Source organism: Chroicocephalus ridibundus, chromosome 3 (assembly GCF_963924245.1).
Source record: "Chroicocephalus ridibundus chromosome 3, bChrRid1.1, whole genome shotgun sequence".
NCBI classification, from domain to species: domain Eukaryota; kingdom Metazoa; phylum Chordata; class Aves; order Charadriiformes; family Laridae; genus Chroicocephalus; species Chroicocephalus ridibundus.
In genome coordinates, this window is record NC_086286.1 from 103,159,418 (window position 1) to 103,180,542 (window position 21,125).

The 21,125-nt window shown below is 48.4% G+C and overlaps 1 protein-coding gene across 2 annotated transcripts in view; it reads left to right on the plus strand.

Annotated features, from left to right (window-relative positions):
* Positions 1-3,490: 3,490 nt before the first annotated feature.
* Positions 3,491-21,125, plus strand: part of ELOVL5 (ELOVL fatty acid elongase 5) — a 40,994-nt gene continuing 23,359 nt past the window's right edge. The window contains exon 1 of one of the 2 annotated variants that reach the window (XM_063330310.1): positions 3,491-3,620. The gene's annotated coding sequence lies outside the window, so the exon portion shown is untranslated. The remainder of the gene's footprint in view (positions 3,621-21,125) is intronic. The other variant, XM_063330311.1, reaches the window with a different exon arrangement.

Below are 21,125 nucleotides of genomic sequence, written 5' to 3' on the forward strand. Positions count from 1 at the left end.
AGGCCATTCAGGCTCATTTCCCTGCAATGCACACTCCATCACTTTATCCCGCTAATTTCAAACACCACGTTGATGGACCTTCTACTCCAAACTCCTTTGTCTCCCCAGTGCTGCAGCCCCCGCCGACTCCTCACTCTACTTTCCATTGTTCCAGCTGTTCTCCTCCAACATGTACTCTCAAACGCTGGCATCTATTTAACCTCTTCCCTTTGCTTAATTGATTTAGTGAGGATAACTGTATCTGCTGAGGCCTCTTGTCACCTCTGCTGCTGCTGCTGAGGCTGGGTCACTTCGGACTTGGCTTTCCGCAGCGCTCAGATTCTGCCACTTTTCTCTCAAAAAGCGGGAATTACAATAATCACGAGTAATGGGTGAAAATTAAATGCAAGGTATAACTTATTTTAAGCCTGTCCTAGCAATCTTTCCATCTAACCCCTTAATAATGTTTAATTGGCCCTTCTCTGAACTCCAGCCTCATCGATCCCACTCTGATAACGAGGTCTCTGAAGCCCATCCTGAGCAAATATACCAGCAGCAATTTCATCAGTGCTCGGTGGAGAGGTCAATGGCAATGTCTTCACTCCTGACAAACTTGCAGACGCTCCAAGAGGACAGGTACAACACCGGGACTCGGTACATCTGAGAGGCGGCTGGCAGAACGACAACGACACTGGCCAGCCCCTACCCCTCATGAAAGGCAAATGTTTAGCGCCAAAATGTTTAGCACTGTTTGCTTAGTTCTCCCAAATGGGTAATTCTGAAATTACATTTCCCACGCTGTGACCTTGCTCTTGTTCCCTGACTGATAACAGCAGGAGCACTTCGGAGAGGCCAGGAGAGGGAAGAAACGTCAGCTCAGCAGGCGGGCAGGGAGTCCCACGCTGCAGCCAGGCTGGCAAAGCCAAAGTCCCTCCCCCCAGCTTCATCCTTCCCCCCATCACCAGCTGTGTCCCCCCTCCCCAGTGCCAACTACCCGACACCCCGGGGACACAGAGCCTCATTAAAACCCCACCACCAAGAGAGAAGAGCAAGCTCGGGGGCAGAGGGAGCCAGCGCAGGTGCGTGCCAGGCTCTGGTGGGCTTGTGGCACGGTCATAGAATCATCAAATGGTTTGGGTTGGAAGGGACCTTAAAGATCATCTAGTTCCCAACCCCCTGACATAGGCAGGGACACCTCCCACTAGACCAGGCTGCTCAAAGCCCCATCCAGCCTAGTCTTGAGCGCTTTCGGGGATGGGGCATCCATAACTTCCCTGGGACACCTCCCAGGTCCCCTGTCTGTGGGCACGGCACAGGTGGGGGGACACAGCCCGGGTACAGGCAGCATCCCTCTCCTGCACGGGGTGTTACTCGCTTCCCAGCCACCACCCTCTGCCTACACTCCCTACTCCCCCCTCCCTCCTTTTTTGCATCTGAAGTTGCAAACGGTCCTTACTTTTTATTTTTAAACCGCCAGATTGAGTCTTAATTATTTAAGCACTTTCCAGATTTAGAAAGCTGTTTTGGCTGTGAAAAGTAACACTCGGCGCAATCATCTCTCATCAATAAACCATGGAAACAAATGTGTACGCCCGTTGGGAAGCAACTTTATTTAAAGCACGTTGAAAAGCCAAGTTCAGATTTACAGATGTGAAAATACATAATGCTGGTCACGTTTCAATGAGCTCAGGACATTTTAGCTTAAGTGAGAAAAAAACGGGACTTGTGCCTTACTCCATTAATTTTGCTAGGAGCAAAATTAAGCTTGACTCCCCTCAAATGAGAAGGGATGCCTCGGAAACATCCCAAACACAAACTTGGGCTAAGGGCCTTCAAAAGGGCCTGCTCGCTGGAGACTTGTGCTGGCTTTTGGGATTTTTTCCAAAGGCAAGGAGAGTTCCACATAGGCAAGGAGAGTTGTTGAGTGCTCATGCCTTATTGCAAAGTGCCACAAAGCCTCAAATCACACACGCAAAAATCATACAGGGGTTTGGACCTCCAAAGAGAAAGGGAAATGGAGACTTGGGCTTCAAAACAAAAAGAAAAGAAGACAAAAACCCCAACCCAACCCAAACCAAACCAAAAAGCATTCCTATTAACCTCTTACTCTAATAAAGAAATAAGATTAAATAAAAAACTATGGTATAGCCTCAATGTCAACTTTGGAGAGGGATTTTTTTCTTGTCCCAGCAGAATCACAGAATGGTTTGGGCTGGAAGGGACCTTAAAGATCACCTAGTTCCAACCCCCTGCCATGGGCAGGGACACCTCCCAATAGACCACGTTGCTCAAAGCCCCATCCAGCCTGTCCTTGAAGCTTCAGGAAGATGGTTCCTGACCCGACTGGGCAAACACACCCTGTTATCGCGTTGCCCGTTTACAACCCAGCATCACCTCTGGGGACTGTTTGCCCACTGAGCTTCAACCAGGTTAGGGGAGGTTGCAACACACTGCTCCAGCTGAATGACCATGGACATGGGACTAGGGTGGCACCACCCAGGAGAAGCTACTGGAGGTTGCGTTGGCATGGTTGGCCTTGATGGCTTCACCTGAACGCTGCCTTCTACAGCCACCGAGGAAGCTCCAGGAGACCCTTTTTCCCTCCAGCTTTCCAAAATTGCTTCTCGTTGAGTACATATACCCGATCTTGAATAAAACCCATGCAAATTACTGCTCGAGTCCCCTCCTTTGCAAAACAAAGCTGATCTTTATTTATGTAACATTTAAATTTAATTAGCAAAGAGATGGAACAAACTCTTGGGGGGGAGGGGGGGAAGGAAATTAAAAGGTCATCTTCCAGCACAAGAAAGTACTTGAGAGAGGGAAAGAAGCAAAGTGCTTTCTTCCCGTTGGCCATACAAACGCCAAGGCTCCCTCGCTGCTGCCTCGTGAGGACCTCGTGGAGGTAACGAAGCGGCTGGAGCGGACAGAGGGGACTTCTCTTCCTCTGCTGGGCGTCTCGGCCGCTGGAGAGGAGCCCAGAAGGATGCTTTGAGAGTCCTTCCTCGGACATCCGACACCGCGAGGATGGGCTCGGTGTGTGCATCTGAATTACACCCCAAAACCAGGGGTTTTGTTGTATGGCCGAGTTAAAATACTACGTATTTACTGCCCCCAGAGCTTATCTTCAGAAACACTGTGACATCACAAAGCCCATTAATCCAAACACAGCAAACGGACCAACTTCGTCTGCCCGTGACCTTTAATGTGGGCCTGCGGCTCAGCTCATTATCGTACGTCTTTAATTACACGATCCCATATTGTTTTTCGCTGGGGCCGCCCCCGCCCGCGCCGCGCACCCCTCCCTCCACGGAGCCCTTAACCCTCCACCCGTGGGACGGGGCCCGGACCCCCCCCCCCAACCCGCGCTCCCGAACCTTCCCCCGCCGCCGGATTGGCCCTCGCCGGCCGTGACATCATAACGCCCCCCCCCGCGCCACCCGTGAGCCCCCCGCACCACTCTTACGTCACAGTCAGCCCACGGCCGCCCGCGGAAGGAGCGGGGGGGGGGGGCGGGACAGGCCCCCCCCCCAACGCCCCGCGCCCGCCCACGGCCCCGCCCCCGCGGCGCCGCCGCAGCGTGACAGAGCCGGCCGGTGCCCGCCCGCTGCCGCCGCCGACCCCAGCGCTGCCACCGCCAGGTAGGGCCGCGTCCCCCGGGCGGGAGGGAGGGCAGCGCCGGGGCTCCCCGCCCGGCGACGGGATGCGGCGCGGGGGCCCGGCGGCGGAAGGGCGGGGGGCGGCCGGTACCGGTACTGGATGGGGGCCGCCGCTCCGCCGGGCGCGCAACAAGTGCGGCGTTGGGGCGGTCGGGCGGGCCGGGGGAAAGAGGGTAGGGAAGGGGATGGGTCGGGACGGGACGGGACGGGACGGGACGAGGCGGCGGAAGGGCCGGGGTTGTCGCCGGGAGCGTCTTTTCCCCGGTGCGGTTGGTCGGGAGCATGATGCAATCTCGCATTGCCATGGCTACTGCATCCCCCCGCCGCGGCGGCGGCGCCTTCCGCCGTGGCGGGAGAAATAACACGGCAGGAAGGGAGGGACCCCCCCCGCGCCCCCCCCCCCCCCCCCCTCCAGTCCTCCCCCCATCCCCCGGCTGCGTTTAGCGGCGCCGCCTCGCCGGGGAGTTCGGGAGGGCTGAGCGCTGCTGCTACGGCTCCAAATACACAAAAAACACCCCCGACCCGTTGTTTTGCCCCCCGCCCCGCGGTGTGGATGAGCCGAGCCCCCGCCGCCGCCGGGGATGCGGGGCCCGGAGAGCGGGGCCGGGACCAGCGAGAGGCTCGGTCGGGCCGGGCAGGGAAGACTTCTCTCTTCTTCTTCTTCTTCTTTCTTCTTCCCGGAGCCCGTAATCTCGCTCACCGCCCCCGGCCGCCCTACTGGCTCCGAAATGGAGCCGCTGGGAGGGTGATTCCCGGGTCCGTCTGCGGGACGGGGCGGGCGCCCCATGAAAGGAGCGCCGTGGAGATGCGCGGTGGCTTCTAAAACATGCCTGCCCGCCGTAAAACCCGAGCGTTTGTGGAGTACAAGCATTAGGAAATAAGTAGGAATCTGCCGCGCGATGGAAATGTGTCAGTATGTCAGTTGCCTGTGCAGGGGCTTTCTGAAAAACTTTATGGCTTTGCTTTTATCTCCTCCATCTCCTGGAAGCCCTCGGGCATCAGCAGCGTTAGAAGCTGGCAGCGCTCCGGGTTATGCGGAGTATGGTCCTGGGCGATTTAAGTGTTTTCTCCTTCCCTGCCAGCGCTGGCTGCTTCTCTGCCCTCATCCCCCCCTCCCCTCCCCCCCCATTTCCCAAGGATGCAGCAGGTGAGGATCCGACTCCGGAGAGCTTTCCATGCTCTGGACCTGGCAGACAAAAGGCCAGTTTTGCAGACCTGGGCAGGAAGAGGAGCACCTTGGCTTGTTAAGCAAGAAGGGCTCCTGGCAGATGACAAGAGGCGTTTCTCCCTCAGGCAGCTGGCTCTTCTGCCTGCTCGGCAGTGCCCCGTACGGCTAATTTGTATTCCCGGTGCTTTGGGGTGACCTCTGGTGCTGTGGGATTCAGCAAAAAACACCAGCAAAGGGCTCGGTCGGCCGCTAGCGATGGCGAGGGGAAAACAAGGCAGGGGCATGGCTGCAGTTCGGATGCTTCCGATCAGGAAGTCTCCAAAACCGCTCTGTGTAAATGGAAACACGCCCTGCAGCTGACAACGGAGGAAGACAAGCGTGCTGGCGGCTCCGGCAGCGGCACGGCCTCTTGCTGGAGTTTTGATCTCTTCCAGGGAGAGGTTATCTCTGCAAGAGCAGCTCTCCGCCGGGACCTGGCCGCTGCCGGCCTGACATTAGCGTTCGGCTTAAATTATGGCTGGTGGCCCCAGCTGGATGGAGGGATTTGCAGCTGTGAGGTTTTTGTAGATGCACGGGCTCATGGTGTTGCTGCGTCGGAATTAAGCTGCCGGCGTAGAGGGAGGGGGTTTACTTATTTTTAATGTGAACTTGTGAATAGCGCTGAAGAGTTTGGCGACGTAACCCTGATATTTCAGTCTAAGCCCTCCTCGTTCCTTCGGTGCAGTCGCAGCCTGAGGTTTTTCCCTGCTGTTAGAAAACTCCGTAGCTAGAGATGAATCCTGGTGTATCCTCACCGGGAGTGGAAGCTGCATTGGGGAGAGTAAGTCTGTGGCACAGATTATCATCTGATGCTGTTTAGCAACGAAAGCTGGAGTTTCTTATAAAAGTATTAATGTATTTGGGGTGCACTAGACATCTTCTGTTTTCAGAGCAGCCAAGATATGTGGTCTGCCCGGGGGGGAGCTATAGTGGCACACACAGGGTGAGGATTTCCCTGGAAAACTTGTGGTGCTGGGGTCAGCTGGGTGGAGATCTCCTTCCAGCTTTGCATCGACCAAGGAGCAGATGAAAGGCACCGCCGTGCTGAGTTTGCTGAAGTTAAGGGTGGGTTTGCCCTTGAAGACGCTGTTGCCAGCTGACGTGGGTCAAGGACGCTAAAAGGCGTGCTAGACTTTTACTGGATTTCACTGAATTTCTTACCAAGGTACACGTTACATATGTAATGCATGCTGGAAGCCCTTAGGGACTTCTTTGTGTTTTTTATCCATAAGTAGCTAAGTGAATTTATCGTAAGTGATCTAAAACTTAAGTCTCCTGTACTTCAGCGTTCAAATGCAACCAGAGAGAGCAGCAGTGAAATTAATACGCCACGGAGCTTTGTCTTCCAAGCTGGAGAAGAGTCTGGCTGCCGGTCTGTTTGCCTCACTCTGCTTTTTAAAAAGCAGTTGCACTTTGTGTGGTTTAGTATCTCTTACGTCCCAGCAGCTGATCAAATGAAGTGTCTTTGACTAGAACTCGTGCATGTTTGGTACATAAATACAGCATCGTTAAGGATACTTAGTTTATGTGCTGACGGACCAGTCTCTAATTGCAGTATTTTTAGTAAGTTGATGTTGTCTTTACATTTCTCAGCAAGAATTCCTCTTGTTGCATTCCTTGCTTTTAGAACAGCCGGAGTTGAAATAAAATATTTTGAATTCTCTGGTCTAATCTCTTCTTTCCATGCTGACCTTAATTTTGTGTTGTTTTACAAGAGGAATTAACTTAGAGAAGATGAACAGAACAAAAAAAATATGTAAATTGGAAATAATACTGTAAATCCATCGGGCCTCTGGGCAGCACCTGTAAGTGCTCATTCTTTTGCGACTTGCTAGGAGCAGATTTTTGGAAATACGTTTGATGATTCTGATTTTCGGCACGACAGTGGAACTGACAATGTTGCAGGATTTCAGGCTGACCTGGTGCTCGGGTCTGGCAGCTGCAGGTGGAAAGCCCGGCGCTGAGAGCCATCCAGAGCTGCCCCTTGGGAAGCATATTCCTTGGAAGTGAAAGTTTGTAATTGGTTAAATACTCTTAAGTACTGAGCTGACCTCATTCGTTTACCTTCCTCATTTTTGGGGCAGCAAACATTGCGACATCAAAAGCTCAGTATGAGCTCAGAAAAAACCCCACCCATATGGAGCAAGCTGGTGGTGCTTACAAGGCTAAAATCCTCGTCTTCTGCCTGTCTTCTAGTGGTCTCAGCAATCCTTGCCCCGTGGTGACGAAGCGAGTCTCCTAGTTAACACCATCTGCATCCCACCTGAGACAAATTTTGGGGAAAGAAACAGCAATTGCATACGGTCCCATGTTAAAATAGCATCAAGCCTGCGTGTCCTGCTGTCCCCTCCGTCCCTCTTGGAGCTAGAGCTAAAAGGAGGTCACTGATGGAGTGTTCATCCTTGCTCCTGCTGCCTGTGGGGCAGCGGTGTGGTGGTGCAGGGCAGTGATCGGGCAGGAGAGTGGGCTCAGTGGCATTTTGGGTGTCACCTTCCTGCTGGCACAGGAGATGGCTTAGGCAGCGCTTGGCTTACTGCCTGGCCAGGGCTCCTACCAGGGGGGCAAGAAGTCAGAGCTCCCATCCCAGGAGGCTCCATCACCGGGGGGACCCTGTAGCAGCATTCCAGTATCTGAAGGGGGCCTACAAGAAAACTGGAGATGGGCTTTTTACAAAGGCATGTAGTGATAGGATGAGGGGTAATGGCTTCAAACTGGAGGAGGGTAGATTTAGATTAGGTATCGGGAAGAAATTTTTCACCGTGAGGGTGGTGAGGCACTGGAACAGGTTGCCCAGAGAAGCTGTGGATGCCCCATCCCTGGAAGTGTTCAAGGCCAGGCTGGATGGGGCTCTGAGCAGCCTGGTCTAGCAGGAGGTGTCCCTGCCCATGGCAGGGGGGTTGGACCTTCCAACCCAAACCATTCTGTGATTCTATGACCCCTGCGCAGAGTTGTCTCCCGGGACAGGTTGTGCTGGAGAGGCTCCTTTGGACTGGAAAAGCCTTTTGGATCAAATGGGCTCTTGGTGACGTGTTGGTTTTTTTTATTCCAGAGATTGAGGGTTTGTTCTCTAACTTTGAACAAACAGAGGCAGGGATGCTCTTTCACTGCTGAGGAGCAGAGCCACAAGTACCTCCACCTATTATTTCTTGGTGTTTTTTTTTTTACTTCCGTGAGTGGCCTGCTGTCTTGAGATGGGTCACCAGCAAACCCTGTTGGTGTTCAAAGCTACTAAAGCTCCACTTAGATTTGGCAGCTCATCATATAAGTCACGAAGGCATGTATAGGTGATGGTGCTGTTTCCTATAACCTCCCCTGCATAACTGAACAACTTGCTCATTTTATCCTTTTAATCTCAATCCTCTTTCTTTACCTTCTTTCATTGCCATGTCTGAAATTAGTCGTAGAGGAGTGAGATCTATAAAACTGTTTAAACACAGGAGTGCTTTTGGGGCTCAGCTCTTTGCCATTATGCTTTTGTTTTCCCATTTTTACAGTTTACAAAATGATGTTCTTCCAGGGTGCAACATATGCTTTTGAAAGCCGTTTGACTATGTAATAGACTTAAGAAATTGATGCTCACTGCATGCCAGTCAGAGCACACTGCTCTGTGTGCATCCAAACGCCTCACGAAACTGACAATAATCCTTGTAATATCTAGCTGTTTTGTCATATGCAATATAGTCGCTGATTTGTTTTGTGATTCTTAAATGTGTTAAAAATGCCGAAGATTCCTGCAATGCAGACGGTTTATGCACGCTAGCACTGGAAACGCTTTTTCCCTTAGATCACGCACAAGGAGAAATGAAAAGGATAATCAGTGAATTACATAGAAATTAGTTTGTTTAAAAACTTATTTCCAGTTCAGATTGCTTTGCTATGGCCTTTCCTAAGGCTGTTTAAATTCGGTATTGCAGCAATACAGTTAAGAGGGCACTGCTCAGGCTGACATCCCTGGAGTCCCTAAGCGCTGATTTGGTAAAAGCGGTTTATATCTGGGTTCCTGAGGGCACCAAAGGCTGTTGCCTGCATCCAACAGAACAGCAGTTATATCTCTGTTTGATAAAGGTACTGCAAACAGTGACCTGGATTGATTTTTTTTTTTTTTTTTTTTTTTTTTTGTTGACAAGTCAAGTAAGTGCTGCCTCCAGTCTTACTATGGAGATAACTCAGAGTTGCTGTGGACTGTGTACGCAGTGGCTCTCCCTAGATCTGTTTAATCACGGAATCTTCAGAGTTGGAAGGGACCTCTAGAGATCATCTAGTCCAACTCCCCTGCTAGAGCAGGATTGCCTAAAGCACATCCCTCAGGGCTGCATCCAGGCGGGTCTTGAAAATCTCCAGAGAAGGGGACTCCACAACCTCCCTGGGCAGCCTGTCCCAGTGCTCTGTCACCCTCACCATAAAGAATTTTTTCCGTGTATTTGAACGGAACTTCCTATGTTCCAACTTGTGCCTGTTGCCCCTCGTCCTGTCACTGGGAACCGTTGAAAAGAGCCTGGCTCCGTCCTCCTTAAACCCACCCTTTAGATACTTGTAAACATTAATCAGGTCCCCCCTCAACCTTCTCTTCTCCAGGCTAAAGAGTCCCAGCTCTTCCAGCCGTTCCTCATAAGGGAGGTGCTCCAGTCCCATAATCATCTTGGTTGCCCTACGCTGGACTCGCTCCAGCAGTTCCCTGTCCCTCTTGAACTGGGGAGCCCAAAACTGGATGCAGTACTCCAGTTGTGGCCTCACCAGTGCAGGGTAGAGGGGGAGAATGACCTCCCTCGACCTACTGGCCACAGTCTTCCCTATGCAGCCCAGGATGCCATTGGCCTTTCTGGCGACAAGGGCACATTGTTGGCTCATGGATAATTTACTGTCCACCAGGACCCCCAGATCCTTCTCCTCAGAGCTGCTTCCCAGCATGTCCGCCCCTAACCTATAATTATGAATTAATGAAATTAATCTCCTAAAATGTATTGCCTCGGTTTCTCTATTTGTATTTTGGCATTTAGGACACATTATCTTAAAGGGTAAATAAGAGCACAAGAGCAAACTTGTCCAAAGTATGTGGTCGGTAAATGCTTTCCCGCTGTGTTCGATGCGTTGGAGAATTATTTAATTTCCTTGATGAAATGATTGACTCATATGAAACACAAAGCATCAAGCATTTAGAAAGCAGAATGGCAGTCTAATAAATTCCCTTACCAGGTGTAGAGATTTTACAGATGCATGCTGCTAAGTGTAATTGTCACTTCTCTTGGCACAAATGAATCATGCTACTTATGCTGAACTCAGTGCCGCGAATTAAGAGTTGGTCTCAGCATCCCATTGCATCTGGGCATTTTGCATGCCTTTATTAAAGCATTATTAGCTGTAGAGGTTGTGCTTCATTTACCATAGGTTTGGTGATGACCAACAGCGTACCGAGCAGGTAGAAATATAAAAACCTTCCATGAACTTGTATTTATGTTGACGTTGTCTGGATTTAATTGACCTCCATGTCAAAGCTTCGTAACAAACGTTTCCCTGCCAAGTGAGATGCTTTGAGCGATGACTAAATACGCTGAGTTGCACTAACGTTTACAGGAGGCAGAGCTTGCTTGTGCAAAGCTACAACGAATGTGGAATAAACCTTTTTTTCGTGCATTTTCAAATTCTGCCCTGCTCTTTGATGCCTACATAACCCTACCGTCTGTGAGACACCGGGTCAGCGATTCGAACAAAGTGACTGTTCCTCTTCTGCTATCACTTGGAAGCGCTCCTCTCCCGCTATGACCTTGAGAAAACTGCTGCTGTGACTGGAGGGTAATTGCTTTCTTCCAATGCGCAGGTTCAGGCTCCCTGCTGTAAAATGTAGACTTGATTTCAAAAAGGACGTAGTCTTGATTTCAGGTAACACTCCAGCTTTTAAGGCACGTGCGTGCTGATGGACCTTTCTGTTGGTGTCACAGTTCTGAAGGATGTTACCAGTGTTAGACGAAAACTAACAAGTATTAATTTGCAGAATAATGTGGTTTAGCTTGTTAAACTGAATACACCTCAAAGTATCTTACGGTTTTAGGCCATATGTTTACTAATTAATTCATAAGCATGCAGCATTTGCATTGCTGCCTGGTTTTCTCTTTTTTTTCTTTTTTTTTCTTCCCTTACTTGATGCTGTTACAAACTTGCTGGGAAGTGTTTTGGATTAAGGCAGTGTTTCAGCTGTGTGCTTGTTGGTTAAGGAGTCCCTAGCAAGTGCTAACTACAGGAAAATGCCTTCTTCCCTTAGATGCTGTATGGTTGCGGGTTTGGAGCAAACTGCAGCTTGGTGGAGGAGCTCCTTTGCCCCTGCTAAGTTAAAACCATAGTATCTGTATGCAGATAGACGTCTTGAAGCTCAAATCGGGTCTTGAAGTTCTTAGACATGAGCAAAAGAAATCTACTCGTACGTTTGCCACTACTTTATCAATTGTCAACAAAGAGGTCTAGTTCTTCAGCTGGTCCTGTGTCCTCAGGTTGGGTTTCACTCAAGATGATGAAGACTTGGGAACCTATAGACCTTTATACCTTAATCTTTATTAAGGTGCTCTTAGATTTGCTCTGTCTATGCACGTAATTTAATCAGAAAGCTTCTGTTAACCTTTTCCTGAAGGATTATCTCCTGCTCCCAGGTGGCCTTTAAAAATGCTGATGTTTTGAATCATCATTTTGAGAATCATCTCCTAGCCAAACAGTAGGGAGAACCTTTGACTTAAATAACAATAATTAAACCTTTAATCAGGTAAGAGGATGACATTCTCTAATGTTTAACATCGCCCTGCCCTTTAGAAAAAGAAATTTGAGAAACCCTTTTGCGTGCGGAAGTTCAAGTGGCATGCTAGTTTGGGTGCCCGGCACGTGCGCTTACCGAAAAGCATCTGTGTGTGCAGTTCATTCCCACGGCTGCTCGCCTGCTTTTGAGCAGGACCTCACATGGCAGCTGCAGGACGATGTTGGTAGAGGCACAGGAATCTGGATGTGGCTTGGAAGGACACAGTGATTGTTAGTTGTGCTTGCGTTTTTACGTGTGTGCCTGTGTGGACTGCAAGGTGGCAGGTTCTTATGGTGAATGTCTGATTCCAGGTTGGTGGTTCTTCTGCAGTACTGGCATGGCAAGTACTGCAAATACTCGATGACACCTAGCTGAGTGGTGCAATCGATGTGCCAGAGGGACAGGATGTCATCCAGAGGGACCTAGACGAGCTAGAGAGGTGGGCCCCAAGCAAACCTCGTGAAGTTCAACAAGGCCAAGTGCAAGGTCCTGCACTTGGGTCGGGACAGTCCTCATTATCAATACAGGCTGGGAGATGATGTGATAGAGAGCAGCCCTGTGGAAAAGGACTTGGGGGTACTGGTGGATGAAAAGCTGGACATGAGCCGACGATGTGTGCTTGCAGCCCAGAAGGCCAATCGCATCCTGGGCTGCATCAAAAGAACTGTGGCCAGCAGATCCAGAGAGGTGATTCTGCCCCTCTGCTCTGCTCTGGTGAGACCCCACCTGGAGTACTGCATCAGCTCTGGAGCCCTCAGCACAAGAAGGACATGGACCTGTTGGAGCAGATCCAGAGGAGGACCACGAAGATGATCAGAGGGCTGGAGCACCTCTCCTATGAAGACGGGCTGAGAGAGTTGGGGTTGTTCAGCCTGGAGAAGAGAAGGTTCTGGGGAGACCTTATAGCGGCCTTCCAGTACCTGAAGGGGGCCTATAAGAAAGCTGGGGAGGGGCTGTTTGCAAGGGCATGTGGTGATAGGGTGAGGGGCAATGGTTTTAAACTAGAGCAGGGCAGGTTTAGATTAGACATTAGGGAGAAGTTCTTTACAATGAGGGTGGTGAGACACTGGAACACGTTGCCCAGAGAGGTGGTGGAGGCCCCATCCCTGGAGACATTCAAGGCCAGGCTTGATGAGGCTCTGAGCAACCTGATCTAGTTGAAGATGTCCCTGCTTACTGCAGGGAGTTGGACTAGATGGTCTTTAAAGGTCCCTTCCAACCCAACACATTCTATGATTCTATGGCAAAGTGGCTCTTCGCTGGTCACAGCCCCTGTGAACTGGTGCAAGCTCCCAGCTGTTTGTCCTAAACTGGGGTCATGCATTTACCCATTGCATCATATGTTTGTCCCTCAGTTCACTTGTGTACAGTAGCCTTTTGGCATGTTGTTAAGCTTTACATTAGTCTTGTGAGCTTGATTTACTGCGTGCATGAAAACTCATTCAAGGGGAAAATACCTGTGCTTGTAACGCAGTTCAGAATTTTTTTTTTTTATTAACGCACCTGATACAGTGACAGAAAATAAGCTGCTAGTCCAGCAGGCCTGCAGATTTTTTCTCTGTCCCCTTAACAGGCCTACACAGAAAAGCCTCTTGCAAAAGATTTGAGCAATTTTTGTCATATTTTATTGAATTCTGACTTGTGTGCCACGCAGAAGGCGCAGCTTACACCACGGTCGCCTCTGCAGCCTCTCGTTTGCTCTGGCTACCCCAGAGGTGGCTGGGCTTGCCTGGACCCAGGCACCGTACTTGACCATAGGCTGGGAAATTTTGGGTGGGTGTCCCCATCACCTTCTGCAAGAGGTTAAAACGCAGTGTAAGGGTTAGAGGAAAACACAAATGCGAGAGAACCCCAGCAATATATCGGGTTGCGGACCCATTATGTAGAGATGGAGAGAGTTGGCGCTGAGCAAGTCAGTAAGGAGTACTGCATTTGGCAAGCCTTGTCTGCTCAGTTCAAAATGAGGAGAAAAAATAATAATAATGACAGGTAGTCACAGAAGGGCCACCATGTTTCGGTGTAGATCATTGCCCTGCTGATGTGTGAGCTGCTGCTGCTGTCTCTGCTTGCTTATAGGTAGAAACCATGCGTGGCATAAGCCATTTTTAGAGCCAACGGTGGTGTGAGACCACTTGTCATGAGAGCTTAAATGGTGTAGCTCCATCCCCTCGTTTTGCAGCCTTTATCAGGTTCCCGGGTAATTCTGAAACCTCTGGAGGTCTTTGAGGCCATGCTCGGTTCTCCGTTCTTCCTTGGCAGGTTCCTGAAACCTCTAACTTCCCTGCCTTTCCTTCTGCCCTGTCAAAATCGTCGTCATCTGCCTTTGAAGCAAGCAGAAGCAGGCTGTGAGTCTGGCCATGCCTTGCAGAACAAAAATAACATCCTTTGGTACTTCTTTATATTGATTTCTTGTTCTATCTGCTAAGTGGTTGCATTAAGGTACAGGAAGGGACCGCTAATGTTGTTTTCAAAGGTTTTTCTCATTTTTTTCAAGTCTACTGCTTAATTGCCTCGTTCCTTCTGAATTCAGTACAGAGCTCATTTAGATAAGATATTCAGATCTTAAACTCTAGTCGAGCAATTGCAGAGCTATCACGAATTTCTGGTTGTGCAGGCTGAACGCTTCTTGGTTTCACAAAACCCATCAGGCTCAAACGATGCACCAACGCGGGGATCAGTTCAGTTTTCGAAGCATTTGGGGGGATTGACTTTGTGCCTTAAAATATACATTTAGGAAGCTGTTAAAACACAGATCTGAGTCCCGAAGGACGCACTTAGTGAGAACACGGGGATGTCGCCAGGTTTTAGCCGCTGTGTACAGTGTATGAAAAATGATAGTCTTGGAGCGAGTGCTTTGCATCCTTTAGTACTGTGCTGCCTCCGAAGGAGAGAGGTATGGCCTTGGGAGGAGGTCACCATCTTTGAACCTACAGTGAGAGGGGCAGTAAGGGATTTCCAATTGCAGGTGTGAAGGAGCTTAGCAATGAAGTTAAGGGGTTTTCCACCCCTCTCCCCCCTTCTTTTTTCCTTGCTGCTCCTTCTCTCACTTTCTTATTTCTCTCTGAATTCTATTTTTCAGGCTTTGCCTATTAAAAGCTTATCCACCCGATGCCCTGGGGGGGTTATTTTGCAGAACAGAGGAGCAGGGCTGGGTTTTGGGCTGAACTGATGAAGGAGTCCTAATCAGCCATTGGCGGCTCCCAAATGTCCCTCCTTACAGCAGCATCGCTCTGCCGAGACCCCTGCCAAATTCCCACCTAAGCTGTCAGGCATTAATGTGAGAGCAGGACGTTAACCAAATCTGGTTTATTTATTTTTTTTCCCCTTCCTCTGTTCCTCCACCACCTACCAGTTCCCGCGTGAGGCCATGAACTCCAGCATTAGGTTCCCTGGCCCAGAGTAACGGGTCTATTTAAATGAAGAGCCCCTTTGCTGCTGTTTACCTTAGAGACGACACATCTGTGTGGAGGACTTGCATTCCAGGGAGATAAAAACATTGTGGAAAAATAGCCTCCAACCGCTGCAATTGTCTTTTGATATTTAAAAAACTAGTTCACGAAAGAGTTCTTTGCACAAAAGCGTGTTTTGCTTTTAGCATGCAGTAAAAATAGAGCTGTGGTGGTGGTGGCGAGATTCCGGAGGGGGAAACTTTCAGAGAGCTGCCAACATGAATAAGCAATTTCCTTGCCTGAAGCGTCATTCTGTATCCTACACGGTCTGTACAAAACATATATGAAACAGGTACACTCAGAATGTAAAGGTTTGGGTTTACGTGCTGAGCAACTTTTAATATATTGCCATCCGTATAATAGATACGCACAGAGTTTTACGATAGAGGCTAAAGAGCTTGTCTTTTGCCCAGAGTTTAAAGAGTTGCTTTACAAGTGGGACTGATGAAACACAGCTTAATTCTTTCCTTCTTTCACTTCTGGCAAAACATGAGCACTTATAAAATACACTGTAAGTTAGGTTTTCACTTTGCTGCAAGCCGCATAGTAAAGGAGAAAGTTTTCTTTTCCATGTGTAAGTCACCTTCTAATTATCTAGCAATGTGCTTTTCTCATATAATGAATTTAATTATAAGCTTTGGGCATCAGGTAAAAAAATGTTTGGTATTGTCAGAAAATCAAACTTCCCGTTGAAATTCTGTCTTAGGCTACTGCACTCAAGGTGTGTCCCAAATCACTACAAAGGTTGTTGATTGTCATTTCTTAGAGTATATCATGCCTTAAGGCGGAGAATTAGAAGGGATACTTCCCCTCTGTCTTCAAGATCCTCAGCTGCAGGCTGAGCAGTGTGTAGTGAGTGGTTTTGGTCATATTCGCTGTCTATTTAGCTTTTCCTGTGTATTTCTTTTCATTAGCTCTATTTCTATTGGAATACTTTTGCTGTGTTTAGATTGAGTAAAGCATTCAAGTTGCCTTTTTTTTTTTTTTTTTTTGATAAATCTGTCGTTGGTCTCCCTCTCTTGGGTCTCTCGATGGTTCATGTTCTCCCCTTCCCCTTTGAGTCCTGCTCTCTCACATCTGACCTGCCTTGAGACCATCCTTAGCCCTGCAGTTCTCAAGACACAAACATAGCAATGCATCTTAAAATCTGTCTCTCTTGTATTTCAGGTGGCTTTTTGTTGTTTGCTTTTTACTGTGCAATTACCTGTCAGTTCATGCTGTTAGGATTATATTTAAGAATATATTTAAGTTAAATCTGCATGACATTAACATATCTTGTATGACCTTTTTCCTGCAATTCTTGCACTTTTCACTAGAACCATTCCTGTATGTAAAATGATGCCTGTGCAATGCCTTTTATTTTGGCCTTCTCTTACTAGCGTCTTAGAATTCCTCTTTAAAAACTCTGCATCTTTCTTTTTGCCTATCTGTTTTATTTACCTTTCTTTTTGCTATGGCCTTGATTTCTTGCCAGGTGCAATACGATGGCTTTGCTCAGCTTCAGTCAGGTTAGACCTCTTGGTCACCCCCACGTACCTACCTTGTGCTGGTTCTTCTCCTGTAGTAAATCTGGTGCTGGTGTGGACCTGGCTGAAAGCTGATCTTCTTGCTTTGGTGCTTTTCGGGGACTACCTCAATCTCCTCCTGCTTCCTTCACCCAGGCAGGACGGAGGGTAGGGAAGGAATGAAAGCACCCCTTGCAGCAGCATCAAAAGCTGTTCTTGGTTGCTTCTGGTCACCCCACCCACCCTGGTATTGTCTTATAGCTATGGACCTGGCTGAATGGAGACGCTGGAGTGAGGGTAAGGCGATGCGGTGGCTGTCAGCCTGAGGGTTACCGGTGGGCGCGAGCTGTAACAGGTGTGAGCAGGAAAAATGCCTGCGTGGAGGGAGCTTCTCATCTTTAGGAACAAGTAAGTTGCTGAAGGTGTTGTTTGAGGGAGACTTTGCACAAGCGGCGAGGCAGAGGAGGCGTATCTGGTACCCTCTTCTCCAGGGGACCGCCGTCCTGAGGAGGACAGGGTGGCTGCAGGGCAGGGAGGACACTTCTGCTGCTGCCTAAGCGGGTATTTGTTTGTCCCTGTATCTGAAACAGGTGTATTATACCGAATTAACAGTACTGACCCTGCCTTTACTCTGATGCTTTTGAAAGTATGAAGCAAATGCAGTAAAACCTTCTGCACCTCGGCACTGAAGCTGAGGATTCAATCTAGCTATGTTCTTTGCTGGAACAGGTTTTAAAGGCGGTGGGATTTCCATGGCATCAGGAATTTGTTGCCTTTTATTGAAAGAAAAGAGCGGACTGACTTTGCTGGAATTCCCTACCTGGCTTCTGCAAGTGCCTGAATTTTTTTATATTATGAGTTTGTAGAAAACATCTCGGCAGTTGCCAGATGTGTGGAGAGTGTGGGGTTTTCTTTCTCCAGTAGTCTATTTAAAGCTCACAGAAAGAGTCAGTGATAAGATCGCACCAGGCTTTATCACTACAATATTTCCTTTTAATTGGTTGGTTTGTTTGTCGTTCTTTCTGCTCTTAAAACAAAGAATAAAATACAAGAATCTGCAGTACTTGCATCCTGGAGCGGGGTCTTCTGATGAGGTGATATTTAGGAAAGCACTGACAACATCAAACCAAGGAAATGTACAGGTAGAAATGCTTTCTTTTCTAACTACTCCAGGAGTCGGTCATCTTTTTTTTTTGGTGGCCCTTGTTACACCAATGATTTGGTGCTTTGGAAACCTGCTGATTCTCGGCAGCAGTTGGGTGGGCACAGGTCTGGTGCAGGCAAGGACCTTCAGCTCCTCGGGACCCACCAGACTTTTCAGCCCCTGAGCTTCTGTAACAGAAATGCCATCAGCTGGCTGCGTGGGTATGGCAGCGCTTCGTTCACAGATGTGCTAAGCGTTGTACAAGAAGGGAAATGGCGGGGAACGATCCGACTGATGCGTCTGTAAAAAAAAATCTCCTGTCTCAGCATCTTCTGCCCCGTTACGAGGACATGTAGTCCTTGCTCCCAGTACTGCTTGCCAGTCCTGGGCAGGAAGAAAACAAGGTCAAAATCTTGCCTTACGTAGCGTTAACTCCTTTATCCTTTGGAAAGGAGATTAGATCTTCAAAGGCGGTTGCTTTTCTGAATGATGATCCTATTATTTTTGTACTGTTCGGAAGGCGGGGGGTGTAACAGAGCACCGAGCAGCAGGGTTTCGTCCTGAGCAGCACGATGCCACGGCATAACAGTTGTACCCGAGGTTACGTTTTTTTCTTCTTTTCTCTTAATTCTCAAAATGGTGGGAAAAGGAACATTTTTGTTACTTTCTTCTATTTAAAGCTAGCTGTCATTGTAGTTGCCTGACTTTTTTTTGTTAGTGCTGTTCACTACGTGTGGCTGTACTGTCTGGCGTGATGTTTAGCATCTCAAAACGGAGGCACCAAGTATCGGTGCAGCTGCAGCCCTACAGGTTTAACTCCTGTCTCATGGGGGTACAGCAGGAAAATAGAAAAGTTTTAAGATTGACTTCTTGTAGCATGGCTGGCTGCATGAAGAAACAGCAGCAAGGCAAGCTGTGGTGTGCATTTACGGCATCAGTATGCGTCTTTTTTTCCTGTAGGTAAAAAGTATAGAAATTCACTTCATTTTTATTGAGGAATATAACTAATTCAGTGTATTAAATGTAATTTTTTATGTGTCGGGGCCCACCAGGGAACTTTGCTGCTCCCGTAGCACTTCAGGTAGTGCCCTGTGCTCACTGGAAATAGAAGTAAGCACACAAATAAATACTTAACATACTGTAACTTGCCTAAGGGTGACTTGTTTGTGTGCATTTTCAGTGCGATCTCTTTTCCCAAACACAAGTGGTCCTCCAAAAGGTATCGTTTACCCATCTCAGCACAGGGGTTGCAGCTATGCATCTTAGCAGGGCATCTCAGTCCAGGTTTTGTGTGCGCTCTTATCCCTCTTCTAGCCAGTGTTGCACGGCATAGCATTACCTTCCTGACTCTCACCCTCGGCTTTCTTCCTCTAATTTCTCAGCTTTTTATTGGAGCGCTGTATCTAGTCAGCATGTGAACCCCAGATAACCTTTTTACAGCTAAACCTTGTTTACTGGATGAGTGCGCACAGCGATTTCTTGCTTTGTACGGGGTTTCACACGGGCAGGAGAATTGCAGGTGCTTTTATGGGTCAGATAGCAAGCTTTCGTATGTCAAGCTAATAAATGCAAAGAAGATAACCAAGAATTAATGGGCCTGTCCTGCACTTTCGGCTTTATTCTTGAGATGTGCCCTGGGTTCGGAGCTGGGTGCAGCAGCATTTTGGCTGGTGTGGGATGCTCTCTCGGTGCTCGGACTTGGTGCCGCTGCTGCGGGGTGTTGGAGGAAACCAGGGTTCACGTGGGAGGACGGCCCTGCTTGTAACTTTTTTTTTTTACTACTTCTTGCTTTTTAAATTTTAATATGCAATTAGGAGATGTGGGCATTAAAAAAAATAATAAAAAAAGTAAATTGAAGCTTACTGTCTTGAAGCTACACAGTTCTCTTGAACTCTGCTGCTGGTAGTGGTCACGCAAGACTGGGCTTCAGCCCTTTGGACCTGTTGGCTGTGGTCTTATCGGTTCTATTGTTAGAAAATGCAGCCTTTGACCAAGAAGGCTCATTAAAATAGGCTTTGGGGACCGTACCTTTGTTTTTCTCTCGTGGAGGTAAAAAGTTGGTTTGAGTGAAGTGCACAGGGATTGGAGGAGTCCCTTTATTAAAGGGGAGGAGTTTTTCAGACTTTCTTGCAGGTGGTACTTGAATGAGAGAAGGGAGACTCGCAATGAAAACTGAAGTCCTTATGGCCTTCTGCACTTAGCTTTTGACTTCTTCATGTCCTCAGGGTTCTCTCTTTAATTTCCCAGGCTTCTTCTGGCTAGTTTGCCATTGTGAGGTACAGCTAGCAGCGCTTTCCCAATTGCAATACTGGCGCAGCTTTTGGAAAAAAAAGGGAGCTTCAGTTTAAAACAGTAGTTGTAATAAACACTCACACATCGCTTGCGGAGGAGGGCTTTGGAGCAAAGCAGTATGGCAAATGCTGTGCTTTGGCTTTCCTAACTGAAAAAGTCAACTTGTAGCTCTTGTGCCTGGTACATATTCTCCCTGTTTCCATCTAACCTAGTTTGCTACAGATCCTCTCTTCTGTTTCTTTCCCATTAAAAAAAAAAAAAAAACAAACAACAAAAAAACCAAAACACAAACCCAGTTCTTTAACCCCTAGCCAGGAGTTGTCTGTGCAGTGTCCTTGCATGTTTTATAGTTGCGTGCTATTACAAACACAGCAGTTGAATAAACCTGCGTGCTTTGCCTTCTCTTCCTCCCCATTTTATTTCCATGAATACTTTTGCAATTTGCACTTTATAACTCTTAACAGCACTGCGCTATAAGCTGGCAGGGGCCAGGAGGTTTCCAGTATCACGCTGCTGGGGCATGGGCACAGTGACTGGGCACAGGGTACCCCCTCCAACATTTTATTCCAGGAAAATGCATCCTATTGCAAAAAAGCATTTTATTGTAGCACTGAGGGATGCCAGATCTGCTCCTAAGGGGGGCTTTGCAGCACGAGAGATCCTTATTTGTAGCTGGATGCATCCTTCTGGGATGGAGAGGCGGTGGTGTACCATTTTCCTGCGATTCTTAGTGTTTCCAGGGGTGCGTTTGTGTGGTTGCTCCCAACTTGGTCTTCCTGCTTGGCTGCCACTCTTGGTGTTTTCCCTCTGGCTGAAGTTACCCTGTGGTGCAGCAAAAGCTGTTGCCTGTGAGGGGATGAAACACATGTGAATGTTCTCATCCTAGGATGCTCAGATCCTAATTCAAGCTGGTTTAGATCCGCTGAAAATGCGACTCAAACTGCGAGGACCTACGATTTGTCTTAAGTCATCTATCTGAAGATGATTAGATCCTGGTTTAATGAGGAATTGGGTATTGAGCACAATTAGTTATTCCGTTTTGCAGCATCCTTTCTTGTACTGGTTCTGTAAAACACTTTAAATACCACGATTGTGTTTGTGTATGAAGGCAG